Consider the following 9,707-nt stretch of genomic DNA (forward strand, 5'->3'; position numbering starts at 1 on the left):
CTACACTACAGCAACGGTCTGTTAGCTTGGTAGCTTCCCCAGTCCCCTGGCGCATATAAGAAATCTTCCAGAAATGAAGGATGTTGTCACCCCAGCAGTGAAACCTGAGTCGTTTGTGCCTGCCTGCCTGCCAACAGGCCTCCAAGTTTAAAGCAGTAGCCCCGAGGACGCGTGACATATGCAACACGCTGCCACTAGCTAAAAACGGACCACTAATAATCAACACCTCAACTGGAGACTTTTAACCATTCTATCCCATTGAACTGACCACATTCTGAATTCACTTACCTTGTGTTGGACTAGAGTGACACCTTTTGGCAACTTCTGCAAACTACAATTGAAAGAGCTTAAGGCTCATCATCGCTTATGATACGGATGTGGCAGTGGCAATCTCGCGATACTTAGTCAAGAACTATATATCCCTCCGCTGTACACTGGGCCTGAATCCACATTACTAGTAACATTGTGCCCCTTTTAAAACACCGCCTATAATTTATAACCCAGATTTGATTCTTATAGGCAACGATTGAATCAGATTTGCCCCCTTTTTAACTGTTCATAAATGTAAACTTAAGTTCAATAAGTGGACATATTCCCCCACTGCTGATATATCCCAACTATCCCCACCCAAAATACCTGCCTTTGACAGTCATGTTAATTGCCCCAAAACGTCACGCGTTGTGCATTTCAGTAAAAACCTCGTTCCCTAACTTACACATGGAGACAGCAGCAATTTTACTTCCGTAAAGAGCTTTTATTTAGGAAGGGAAGCTTCGCAACACAAACACTCACGCAATCATTTACAATTCTATATATAAACATTAAAGATCACTGGAATTACCCATGACGTAAAACAAAACCAATCCACTGTGCTCCGGAGAGTTGACTCCTCGTTTCCTTGTTTGGACTTCACGCCTCTGAGAACACATTAACCTGGAAAATGCTCAATAACATGGCTCTGTAAAACAGAACTTCACATTTCATGTCGACTGGGCACTTCCGACATGTTTGGCCTACTGCGTGTTCTGAAACGTTCAATCAAAACATGGTGAAATGCACATTCAAACGCTAAGGCATACAGTGCGACCGGTACCTGCCACGTTCCTGTTGGTAAAACGGCTTTACCTGGAGTACCTAAATGGCGGCCAGCGCAGAGGCGAGAAGCCGTGATCGGTCTCCATGGGACGCGACGCTGTGAGGGGAAGCGCCCCCTACAGGCGGGCAGCGTCCAGTGCGTCGCTGTGAGAAGGAAAGCCCGAGAATGAATCATGTAACATGATTGTGCAATTCGACTACACTTGAATAACTCGAACACTTCCAAGCACAGAATACAATTTACCAAACGCCAAAATAAAACCAGTGTGTACTGTCTGTGGCAATTACAATGACCTTTGCACACCTTTTAGCGAACTGGTAGTTTCGAGTCACCGTAAACGGGCATACTCGGGGGATTGTCTCATTCAGCAAAACCAGTTCACTCCAGATCAGTGCGATCCAAAATGGCGAAACATTTCGTCGAAGTCTCTCTGTTGGAAAACCAGTGAACTTTCGTAGTCCAAAGACACATACCCGCCCCTGGATAAAAGAGATTCATGGTTAAATACAGACATGTCACATGAAACTGCAACCGCGGAAGACATGTTGGGCGTCTGGGGTAAATCGTCATACACAAGGTCCATCAAGTACTGCGTCGTGTTCATCGGCGCCATTGCTCCTTGTGGACGTGGCTGTTCAGCAACTTTTTCATTGGTTTCCCGTTTTTCTTCTGTCGTTTTTCTGGCCATCATCTCACAGTTTTCAACAACACGTTGTCCCTTTGCGAGTTTTACAAGTTGTTTCCTTTGTTGATGACGAATGCACTTTCGGATCGTGGTCTTGACGGCGTTGGAGCGCAGTGGTTTGAAGGCCTCTTGTTGGGAGTTAAAATGTTGAAGATTCCGTAGTCTCCACTTCGGTGGCTTTGTTGTAGATTTTTGCATACAACCCGCTCCTAGCCTGATCACTTCCCTTTTAATTTTAGTATCCATTAGCTCAACACACATTTCTCAAAAAAAGTAGAAATAAAACAAGCCAGCTAATCGCTAGTATTGGTATGCAGTTCAGAAAATGTTGAAAATTCCGTGTTTTGATCAAAGCTCGTAACAGGAGACTTGATTTAAGACTAATTGCAGTTAATCAGCGTCAAAACGTATCAAGCCGTTTTATACAGTTCGTCGAAACAGACAGAGCCCAACTCGATGCTGCCTCTCTCTCTGATGGTTGCTTAAAATGGTACACAGCAACGTGACTTTAACGTACATACTACATGAAAGCAGAAAGACCCACAATCCTCTGCGAACTTGTCACGCGAAAAAAGATAGCACCTCCTACTGTTGAACTACTGCATTAACTCCAAATGTCTGACGACGAGTTAGCTAATTATCTGCTTGCTGCCTGATTGTGACATTGTGATCCGTTGTTGTAACAATAATAATTGAATAATTGAATAAAAAAGAAACAAATCATGATTATTTCTAATATCTCAGGAAATGTTTTGTAATGTTTATAAAAACAAGTTTAACCCTAGTTTTTCTTGTTGTTTTTTACAAATGTGTCTGAAAGTAGAATAATTTTTTTTTTGCAGGGCTGAAATCTTTTTCTTCCTTTATTCATCGGTATTTCTTGCGTTGCGTGTTATAATATGTATATGTTGTACTTACTGACGTTTGCCGCCAAGTGACGCCATCGTGCGTTTACGATAGATTGTCTTTACCCTGATCCAAAATCAGATTTTGATCTTCACCACCTATCAAAGACACCACCGGTAAACCTCTAAACTGACCTTGGATCCTCGTTGACCAGTAAACTGCTCAGTGTAGTTTAATTCGAGGCCAGACGAGGTCAGCAAATTCAACGCATTCTCAATAATGGACACATACTTTTGTGTGACAAACAAATCGAGAAGTAGACACAAACCAAATACTTAAGAATGGCTACGCCTATTGTATGCATTGCCGTTCTACTATTAATCTTTCAGTCAAATATTTATTAGGTGAAAGACCCACCCAGAACACACAAAAGGGGGCGCCCGCACACACACACACACACACACACACACAAACACACACTCAGTAATAATATATTGACCTAGTAGGCCTACCTAGATATTATGTCAGATGTATGTAGGCTAATATACTTCTTGGATTGTGGCATAGCAGACAAGACATATTTTAGCTTGCGTCGTCTGCAAAAAATGTAAATCGCTTTTATTACTTGTCGATGAGTGATAATGATGATACTTCCTACGTTGCTATATATACACGTAAAGAAAGAGCAGCCTGATGTGAATGTTTGTTTGTTTTTAGTAGATGTCGCAACATGGACTGAAGTACATTTAGTTATTTAGCAGACGCTCTTATCCAGAGTTAAATAAAACTATTAAACACAGAATTGAAGAAAACACAAACATTTTAGTGTATATTTAGCTTTTTTAAAATGATTTATTTCACCTAGTTTATTTATATATGATTACTATTGACAGCAACAGAAAGTTGAGACTGATAACCTGCATGCCTAAATCTACCATGACTCATCATTTTAGTCAAATCACATTGCCAAATAGTACACATATTCACCCATAACATGTCCCAATCAGTCCGGAGAGTGGATTTACATTTTACATTTTAGTCATTTTAGCAGACGCTCTTATCCAGAGCGACTTATAGTAAGTACAGGCACATTCCCCCAAGGCAAGTAGGGTGAAGTGCCTTGCCCAAGGACACAACATAATTTGGCACAGCCAGGAATCAAACCAATAACCTTCTGATTAATAGCCCGACTCCCTAACTGCTCAGCCATCTGACCCCCAGACTTGGGGATTCAAATGTGGGGCATCAAATGTGCAATCCCAGTAGATAAGAGGGATTCCTCAGCATGGAGGGTTCTGAGTGATGTGGTACCGTCAGTTCATGGGGAGCATGTGTTATGGAGGAAGCATGCTCATGGACGCTGTGCACAGTTCGAGTTTCCTCTGCAGTGCAGTGACTCTGCAGAGAGGGGGAGGACGTTGCTCCCTGGGAAGCTGAAAGTCACCTACCTGCTAGCCCATGCCTGCAAATACACTACTTCCTGCTGCACGTCGCTTCACACTCTCGTAAGCGTGCATGAACGCTCTCTCTACGCATCTGTGCTTTGCACCCGCTCTCACTTCTCTGTCTTTGTTTCATTTGTTGTTTTTCTCTTGCTTTCTCGCTCTCTCTCTTCCAGACATACACACACACATATTATAGTTTATATCTTATGCCGCAGAGGAAGCTGTGTCAGCAGATAGGACAGTGCTTCTCTTCAGAGCCTTGTTTTTGGTGGTAACCAGCTGTACGCTGCATAATTATAGTAATACGTAGTATTACTATAAACACACACACATACACAATCCACACACATACACAATCCATACACAATCCACTTCACCAATATAATTAAGCTGGAACATCTAATCAACGTTTAATGCATCTAAAGTGCAGCACTCTGTGACCCCCCTCATAGTCAGAGCAGAGAAAAGGACAACAGATAGATGGAGGAGCTGAGGAGGCTGTGTTGTACTGAGGAGCTGTTAACCATGCCAAGCTAAGCAAAGAAAATGACCTGCGACAGGCCAAAAATCCATATCAGGATGGACATTAATGAACCGAGGAGAGTGATGGTGTGGTTGATGAGCCCAACAATGGTTTGAGGCCCTTTTTGCAGACCTGTATAGTTATAATTGCAAAGAAAAAATATAAATAAACATGATGACTGTCTGTGCCTATGGTTTATTTTAGGTGAGGGAAAACACATTCTTGAGACGATAGACAGAATGGTCAAGTTGATCCTCAGGGTTGTAAGTTAATATCAGCATCCCACATCTAGTACTCGTCATGCTAACGTACATACATGTTATCCTGGTACACATGTACATGTCTTATCTCTACTGCAGGCACCATATTCCATATATGTACATCTTTTCAGCCCCTGAGAAAAACTGTTTCTACTCGTGACTCCATTATAAACTTAAGTACCTTCCATAACGCTTCATGGGAGATATAGAGAACTGAGAACAGAAATGTTGACGCTCCAGTTGTGATGCTGTTTCGTAAACATGCACGTGTATAAAAGGTTTCACGTATTGACCTACTGACCTTGTGGTTGAATGGGTCAACCACACTTGACTATGCATCCCCTATACACCCACACAGCGCCTGTTGCCCCCAGTGCATTCTGGGATATTTAAACCAGGCTCATTCAACAGATGATGCGATCAGACTGTGAGTGCCTGGTATTAGAAAATGTACAGTATGACATGTGGAAAAGAGACTGGCTCTTACAGATTGGTCAACATGGGTCAACTGTCTTGTTCCCCAACAGCCAATGGGTGTGCTTCTTTAGAAAGTAATATCTTCCTCCTCTTACAGGATCAATGATGTAAGAGCATTGATCTGAGGGAACAGCTGGCCAGATGGGCTTTGCAGATCTTTTTACATTAAGAGGTTGCACTCTAGCTAATGTCAGACCTCAGAAGGTCATGACCCAATCCACTAAGCCCACTCCTTCGATGTTTTTGCATAGCACCAACCAAACTCTGTTCTGATTGGTTCAAATCCAGGAAGGCTTGGGGTTTTTTTCTTCCGAATGGGCCAAGTGCCAAATGGAGCAGGGCCAGATTGACTGAGGGAATCTGCTAAGTGCTTTCTTTTTCTCTCTCTCCAGACCTCTCTCCATCCATCCATCTCTTTCTCCTCCAGGACAGATAACCTTCAATGACAGCCTAGATTTACATCAGGACATTAGGACAGGGGGCTTTCAGAAAGAGTGAGGGAGAGAAAGAGGAGGAAAGACAGAGAAAGAGAGAGTGAAAGAGAGAGAGAGAGAGACGGGTGTTGAAGAAGGGAATATATCCTAGTCAGAACTGGCTTTGAGCCTATATACTGTACAAGAAGTTATGTTACCTCAAAGAAAGGTTTGAAAGTTTATGATTGCAACAAAAGAATTATAGCGTTGGAAGAGTAGGGTGGCAAGATCAAATCTTGGTGCGTCTTAGGTGAAATTACAGCTCTGGCTTTCAAGTCAATACAGTCAGCCCCTCCCCCCCCCTCCCCCCCCACATCTCCTCCTCACAAGATTTACATCCAAAACTCTTTTGCTGTGTCATGTAGTTTTCCAAGGCTTAAAAACTCTTGAACCTCAAATCACTGTGAGATTCAATCATTTGAAATGGGTAATGTAGTCCTTTTCCAAACAGAAACAACCCCCTCCTCTGGGCCATTTGGCGCATGATTTACATTTACATTACATTTAGTAGACGCTCTTATCCAGAGCGACTTACAGTAAGTACAGGGACATTCCCCCTGAGGCAAGTAGGGTGAAGTGCCTTGCCCAAGGACACAACGTCATTTGGCACGGCCGGGAATCGAACCAGTGACCTTCTGATTACTAGCCCGATTCCCTAACCGCTCAGCCATCTGACTCCCTTGAATTGAATTGCTTTCCTCTGAAAGTGCATGTGTGGAGGAGAAGAAGTGGAGGGGTTGAGAACCATTGTGTGCCAAATTCATGGGTGGGTGAGAAAAGTGAAATAAATTGGGGTTTGGATTCAGAGGATGAAAGCTGAATTAACAATTGGCAACAGTGTTTTGTCTTTGGTGTGGACTGAGAGATATATACTGGCCCAGGGGCGCGGCCAGGAATTTTGGGCCCCATGAAAAAGAAAATCGTCCTAGTTCCCCCCCCCCCCCATACGGTGCCCCTGTACAAGCCCACACATGAAACCCATTCATGAAACTACCGACACTACCACAAAAAAACGACCAGTTTAAACATGCTCGGTTTAGTTTCAGAGCCTGCCTAATATTTATACAGTAAAACAGACTCCGTAGTTGCTCTCCCAACTGCACACTACTTAAAACATTCCCTGCCTCTGACCTCCCACTGGTTCATCATTATCCCCATAATATCAACAGTGGGAATGGTAAGGGGCGGCACAGGACGACCAATCCCAAAGCGTTTAGGAAAACAGTCCTCTCCCTTAATTGGCCCAAGGCTCTGTGGCTAGATGTAATGAGAGCTGACATTGGGCGCCTTTGGGAGAAGCATGTTTGCCCTCCCGTCCCAGAAGACCCCCCCTGTCACGCTTTTGCAGTCAATTAAACCCCAGGCCAGTTCAAAACGAGAAGATAGGGAGAGAGGGGGGGGAGGGGGGATAGACAGAGGGGGAGACTCAGAGGGGGGAGAGGGGGGGAGGGGGGAGAGACAGAGGGGGAGACTCAGAGGGGGGAGAGGGGGGGGAGGGGGGAGAGACAGAGGGGGAGACTCAGAGGGGGGAGAGGGGGAGAGGGGGAAGGGAAAGAGTGTGGGAGAGAGTGAGGGGGAAAGAGTGAGAGAGAAGAGGGAGTGAGAGAGAGAGAAAAAGGGGGGAGAAGGGCAGGGAGAGGGGGAAAGAGGAGAAAATGGAGAGAGAAAGAGAGAGACAGTGGAGGGCGAGCGAGAGCTCTGGTGATAATCAAGTAGACATATTAAATATTAATGGAGGAAAAACTAATTCAGTTATTTTCTTTGATGAAACATTCTTGATGGGAAAGATACAGCACTTTACCTCCAGAGTTCCCTATGACAGAAACATAAAACAGCGGCTCGTGGAACAGCAGTTGGTAGCCTACCATATCTTAGTTTGGGTGTTGACGTCAGTTAATCTCCAAACAAGTTCATTCTGAACAGTTGATAAAGTTTTTTTGTCAGATGACATTTCAGTTTTTCATCAGATCGAAAAACCGTTATCAACCTTGTACAGACAAGGATACCACAGAAGTCTAAACAAAAAGTCAAGCCCATAGCTTCACACAACCCTTCCTGGAGCTGGGCTTGGGGCTTCGATAAAGCAGATCACCTAGCAACAGCTGAAAACACTCATCCTAGCGACCGACTCTAGAAAAACAGAATCACACGATGGGGGGGTGACGGCCAACAGGTCTGGGAAATGAAGCATGAATAAACGAAAGTGTGGAGGAGTCTAAGCTGCAGGGCGGTAGAGAGTCAGGGAGTGGGGTTGTTGTTGGACATTGTATATAGAGGATGGCAAGTGAGAGAAGAGGGGGGCGCTGAGGCAGTTGAGTCTTTCCTGGAAACATAGTAACACCTTGGGAAAGTCTGTACACAAACATCAAACTATGTTGAGCTTTGACATTACCCACACCTGTTGTGTGTACACTAAACAACATTTGCGAGAAAAACATGTTGGGGTTAGAAACAGGCCCAATGCTCAATTTACAATATTTCATTTCACAATTGAACACTCCTTGTGAGAAAAGATAACTTCAACTGAATTTAACTGTCACAGTTTCTGTGTTAATAATATCTAGAGCTAACCACACCATCTGATTTCTAGCTAGAGGGTGGTTAGACATTTACATTTATATTTGTTCATTTAGCAGATGCTTTTATCCAAAGCGACTTTCAAGAGAGAGCTTTGCAAAAGTGCATAGGTCACTGATCATAACAATGAGATAGCCCCAAGCATTGTAGGTAGCCAAAACATGAGGCATACATTGTGAAAAAAACAAATAAGTGCCAAAGGGAAGAACCATAAGAGCATGTAGTTAATTAAACAAGTTACAATTAAACAACATAAACCTCAAAAAGTGCAAGAGTGTAACTGTAGAAAAGCAATCAACAGTAAAATACTTCACAGCGATTACAATAATTTAAATCCGTTATTCGTGTTTGTAAGTAATTTTCATATAGAAGAAGAAGCAGCTGAAACAATACAAATGTGCTGAAGCCCACACGTACTGCCCTGCCTGAATTTAAATTTGAATATACAGTATAATCAAATATAAACCTGTCTGTCCATTTCAAGGTCTAGAGAGGACCAACTGACAAAAACACAACCTGTACAAATCCAAGGAGGACATCATGTGGTACAATACTAATCATTTAACTTAAAGTAAGACACATTCATTTAGTCTTAAAAATAATACTGTAATCTTTGTTGAAGATTTGATTTGTGTGCTATTTTACTCAATTTGTGGGCCATATTAAAGGGTGATATTTAGGGGTAAATAGTGCCTTGCAATTAAGACTCATCAACACTAATATGTGTATTTTAGTATATTTACTAGATTGCAGCCTAGGCCTGTCCAAAACAGGCCACAGACCTAAGACAACATGTGACGCTTCTCCAGACTGGATATACTGCCAAGCTCTGGTATCTTATTATCAAATTGCATCGTAATCATAAGAGAGAGTGATTACCAATCAAAATGGAAGCTTTAACGAGACTTTCATTAAGGAAATGGAACAGTTGATTGTTCTTTCCATGATTTGAATCTCATACATAAAAAAAAGATATGTTGGCAACGATGTAAAAACAATTTCCTCACCTCTTCATTTTCCATGGCAACATAGAAGTCCACTGAAAAATAAGAAGGAGGCTTTAGAGCTGAGAAAGAGGTCTGAGGTAGAAGAATGAGTGGGTTGCAGCAGATGGAGGAGAAAAGAGAGAGAGGGGGGGGGGGGGAGAGAGAGAGAGAGACAGAGGGGGGGGGAAGGGAGAGAATCCTTTGAAGAATACAATCGGCCTTGGGGCAGATCAATGGAGAGACAGTAAATGAGCACCAATGTGACGATGTGAGTCATGCTCATACTGGAGCTTATCATACCAGTGGATGGTTATAACCATAGCTTAGTTTCAGCTCGGT

At 43.0% G+C, this 9,707-nt stretch overlaps 1 long non-coding RNA gene across 1 annotated transcript; it reads right to left on the minus strand.

The window, feature by feature from the left end:
- Window positions 1–733: 733 nt before the first annotated feature.
- Window positions 734–2,319, minus strand: LOC124469452. The gene is made up of 2 exons (XR_006956300.1): window positions 1,400–2,319; window positions 734–1,239 (listed from the first exon to the last, which is right to left on the minus strand). It is a non-coding gene; the product is annotated as an uncharacterized LOC124469452 (long non-coding RNA).
- Window positions 2,320–9,707: the final 7,388 nt, after the last annotated feature.

The sequence above is a fragment of the Hypomesus transpacificus genome, chromosome 7 (assembly GCF_021917145.1).
Source record: "Hypomesus transpacificus isolate Combined female chromosome 7, fHypTra1, whole genome shotgun sequence".
Lineage (NCBI taxonomy): Eukaryota > Metazoa > Chordata > Actinopteri > Osmeriformes > Osmeridae > Hypomesus > Hypomesus transpacificus.